The sequence below is a fragment of the Balaenoptera borealis genome (genome assembly GCF_965194805.1).
Source record: "Balaenoptera borealis genome assembly, chromosome: 7".
NCBI lineage: Eukaryota > Metazoa > Chordata > Mammalia > Artiodactyla > Balaenopteridae > Balaenoptera > Balaenoptera borealis.
In genome coordinates this window covers 56,671,531-56,676,547 of record NC_138864.1, presented here as the reverse complement: position 1 = coordinate 56,676,547, position 5,017 = coordinate 56,671,531, and the positions used below count along the sequence as shown (strand labels likewise).

Below are 5,017 nucleotides of genomic sequence, written 5' to 3'. Positions count from 1 at the left end.
GTAAGTTGTTTTGTTTTCTTTTGTTTTCTTCCCTTCCTCAAAGGTCTTGGGCTGTCACGAAGAGCATCCCGGCCAGGTAAGCGGCCCGGTGACAGCCTCCATCTGCGGAGAACTTCAGAAGGGTGGGTGTGTGGCGCCGTTCTCCATTGCAGGTGGCCCGAGGGAGGCCAGGTGTCAAGCGTTTCCTCCCTAGAGGGACAGCAATAACTGATTACCTGAGGAGACCCTGTGTGTTGCTGAGGGAGGCAGTTAATAGAATGGAAGTTTGGGAGGGTGGTGGGCCGTATTTACAGAAGCCCGTTTAGGGGTTCTGCCCCGTCCTTGAAGGCATCCTTGAAGGTGCTCCCCATCTTTCTAGTATGTGGGTCCACTAACCCCTAACTTGCATTTGATTCAAGCCTGAGGATAAATTGGTATAATGAGAGTGAGGGTTCTGTTTTTGAGTCCATGAAAGAAAGGATAGCTGCACACAAGTTTCCTCTACCATAGTGCTCAGCCTGAATGACTTAAACATATATGAAGAATATTCTTGCTTTAAGTCACTGTTTTTTCAGCTCAAGAAACAATTCCTAGCTAACTGATCCCTCAGTGAGATCAATCCTTGAGACCGAGACCCTGAGACAGAACCCAAGAGCAGGATTGACAACTATCAGTCCAGGCAAGCCACTTTTGTCAGAACTACCTGATTTGGAGAGGATACTTCTTTATAAAGGATATTGTCCCCTCATTTTACAAATCACAAAGAGAAGCTCAAGTCAAATAGTGTATGAAAAGGTGCTTTGGCACTTCTGAATTAGATGCAAATTTAAGGTGGCAGTACTGGATTGTTAGCAAACAGTAAGACATAAAGTAAGTGATAATAATAATCATGAATTTAGGATGAGTTCTTATTGGTATTAAATGTAGGCCAAATATTTATTTTTGCCAATGCAATGATTATTGCCATACTTTTTGGAACATGTTTACTTTATCTGTGTTTGGTCATTGAGACTTAAATTCTATTAGAGCCTTTCTCTGGCCTCTCCTGTTGAAGGAGAGTTGTAATTGTTCTGTAGATTAAAATGTTCTCCTATGCTTTGAATTGACGAGCCAAATTTCTGCCTGAAGCTAATTAAAACCATCAAGTCATAGCCTTATAAATAAGGGTTTATAATGGAAACATGCTAGCTTCACTTATTGGTTGCATACACAGCTGTCTAATATTTGTTTCAAAAGAAGATTTATCCAACTGTGTGAAATGAGAGCAGTTAGAGCTAATTTTTATCTTGTGGCTCTTTTTTGGCTTATAAGTTGATTTTAAAATAAGTGAAACTTAAGGCAAAGGAAAAAGTAACATTATCAATTATCGGTTAAGTGAAACCACTGAGCATAACTCCATCCTGTGTTAATAAGTGACAAAGTATTTTTCCGGATTTAGTAAATACATACACACGCACATACACTAGTAAGATGACCAAAACTTGTGTCAACAGGGTATATTTTGTTCCCAATACTTAGGCAAAAGAAAAAGTGCTACTTGCCCCCAGATTTTGCTAGTAATTGTGAGTTTTTTTAAAATATTCATTGCGTTTGTAAAGATTAGTCAAGTTGTCGTGTAATAGCATTGTATTTCCATCCAGTGACTGTAGCTGATTTGAAGCAAATACTATGAATGAGCTCTCTTGCACCTGCAGTTGTGAAAAGGGAATGCTTATCTGAAATCAGAACAAGGCATCCTTTTCCCAGTCTCTGTCAATATACAAAGATTTCTGATGTATACTGGTTTGCACTGCAGTTAAAAACATGCAAAAAATTTAAATTATAGCCAGTACAACTCAGAAAATTAGAGATCAGCATAAACTGTTGTACTTTTGTGATATAGCTACAAGTCTCAAATTATATGTCTTCACAGTACAAATTAGATGCTTAAAGCAGAATAGAAATTTAGGTATCAGTTACAAAGGAAATCTTGTTCCCTTGCTCAGTAGTTTACACCAAGGATATGTTGAGGGCAATAAAGCCATACAAAAGAAACCATAAATGGCACAACTTTGGGTTTAATTTTTGAAGTAGAATTTACAGGTCCCAAATACATAGTGGACTTTTAATAACGAATATATAGTGAGAACGGGGGATGTTATTAATAAAATCTGAACATTATTCTGATCTAGAAAAAAAATTATTGGAGTTTGTTTTTCAACTTTCCTTGGTGGAAATTACCGACAATCAGAGAAACAATAACACTATAAATTGGTTAGTGAGTAACTGGAAAACACTAGAGAATACCTAATGGTTAATATTTGAAGAGTTAATGTAGTAACACTGCTGTTTCTACATTTGCTAGCTTTGAAAGGCTAAAAATCTTTTTAACCTATATTTTTATATAGCAATATAAGAGTGACAAATTTCAGAAACTACCATTTCTTTTTGGAAAGTGGTAACTATTGCGCTGAAATATCACCTTCTGTGCATAATCAACTATTTATTCTTTTACGTAACAATCAACTGGATTAGCATTGTTTTGTAAGTGTAGTATATTACCTCAGAACATGTTTTATAGAATAAGTTTCAGAATTCTTTATGCTTACCTAAAGTGAGAGGATATTTAAGAGAACCAACGCTTCATTTTTAAAAATCCAGTTTTCTAAATTATTTGCACAAAAAGCATCCAAATTAATTCTATCTTAAAGCAACTGAGATACTTTCCGATAAAAAAGCTTGTACTGTATATGAGAAGGCTATGTTTGTGCTGTATATTTTCAAATCATACCAGCAAGGTAGGTGATATGATTTGAAAAATGCCATAAAAATTCCTGTGCCCCCAAACAGTTCTTTCACCTGTTACCAAATTATCAAAATTTTCACCATTTAATGGATTTCTTTGGATTAAGCATGGTATTGACACTATGTTTCTTCTAATTTTTAACTTTATATTACGGACATTTTCAAACACACACAGAAGAAGAAAGAATCGTGTAAGGAATCACCACAGACCCATCACCCAGCTTCATCAACTATCAACTGAAGCCCAGCTTCTTTCATGTCTTCCCCCACACATTTCATTTCCTTCCCCCAACAAGATTACTTTGAAGCAAATGTCTCATATCATTTTGTCCTAAAATAATATCAGTAAATCAAAATACTACTAGAGGAGAAGCATGCTTCATTAATCCCCACAACACAAATTTTTTTAGCTAAAATTTAGGGCCACAAGAACATCCACTATCTTTAAAGGGAGGAATGCGGAAGTGAGGGAGGCAAGCAAAGGCAAAGACAGTTTCAAGTATTTGCTTCTCAGTGGTTCTATTATATAGCTCCATTAAAAATATTTTTTAAAAAGTATGCATGCATATGAAAAAGAAAAAATACAGACAAATGTAATTACTTTATTTCAGTGGAATCACAGCAGGTATATCTTGTTTGAGTTTCAGTTTTAAGGACTGTTCCCCGTCTCTTGAATCATCATTTTTCTCCTCTCTACTAGATCATTTACAGCATATGCATATCCATACATGCTGTAATAGCTCTCATCTTCTATTTCTGTCTCCTTTGTAGCAAAAATTCTTGAAAGAATTGTCCATACTTGCTGTCTCCAATTCTCCTCACCTTCTCTTTTAATCCATTGCTCAGGCTTCCTTTATCATCCCTGAAGTTACACCACTCTGTTAAGATCACAGTGACCTTCCTATTGTCAAATCCGATGGTCAGTTCATAGTCTTCATCCTTCTTGACCTACCATCTGTCAGCGAGTTGACACTGTTGATCACTCCCACCTTTGAAACACTTCTTTCCTTGGCTTCCTGGACCCCCATTCTCTTGGTTTAAGCTCCTTCTCCATCCCTGATGTTGGTTCTTTCTCATGTCCCAACCTCCAAATATAGGAGTGGCCCAGGATTCAGCCCTCAGATGTTCTCTTCTAGATATATACTGGGTCTCAGGTGGACTGATCAGGTCTTGGGTATTAAATACCATTTCTATGCTGACAGCTCCAGTCCTGCCCTCTTATCTCATTTCCAGAGGGTCTAGCAAACTGCCTATTCAACATCTCCACTGTATGTCTAAAGGCAAAGTTAACCCTAACATAGTCAAAACCAAACTTCCAATTTTCTCCCTCAGGTTTGCTCCTTTCACACTCTTCTTCATCTCAGTAAGCGATGTCAGTCTTCTAGTAGTTTGGGATAACACTTTGGCAGCACCCTTGATTTCTCTGCTTCTCCCACATTCCATGGTCAGTTCACCACCTCAGTTGCCTAAAAAGCTGATTTTGCTGTGATTTTCTTTTGTCCACTCAGATTTGATAAAAGTTGAATTAATACCATAACTTTTTTTTTTTTAAGTATAGGATATCTTCAAGTGGTAGAACCATATATAGCACTCTGAAGAATAAGAGGACTGACCAGGTAGAAAAAGTTCTTAGAATAATATTAACCAGCTGATAATTTTTTAAAATGTATGTTTAAGTCTTAAAGATATATTATTTATTCATGAATGTATATACCTATTAAGCTAATTAAGCCTTGATTGGACTAAAAACAAAATTAGTTAATAACTTTAATAAAACAAGGGAAGCCAGAGGATATAGTTTAGAAGAGAAAGTTACACTGTTGAATAGGATTTAATATAGACAGTTAACAAGATAATCAGTTTTCATTCCAATTTGATATTTTTATGAGACATAAGAAATAACATGATATAGCAACAATATATTGCCTTTTCAATTTTCCTGTACTCCATTTTGAATGAACCTTCCTTGAAGCAAATAAAGTATTTGAGATAATCTGGTCTGTGTTGTTTAACAGCCTTTTCTGCCCCACCTGTTAAATTAGATTTATCCAGGTATAGTTTATGTTAAATTTTCACTTTGTTCACCACTCCCCTCCCCCAGGGCCATTCTATTGATCACTAGATGGATCTCAGAGGGTACAGTTTTTATCTAAAGTTCTTTAAACTTTAATAAATGGGGCCTGATATGCAGAGACCATCCAGTTTTCTTAAAACGTAATAAACTGTTTGCCTTGTGATATAGTCTTTCTCTTGT

At 36.2% G+C, this 5,017-nt stretch overlaps 1 protein-coding gene across 4 annotated transcripts in view; it reads left to right on the top strand.

The window, feature by feature from the left end:
- Nucleotides 1-5,017, top strand: part of ITGB8 (integrin subunit beta 8) — a 93,914-nt gene that overhangs the window by 704 nt on the left and 88,193 nt on the right. The window lies entirely within an intron of this gene.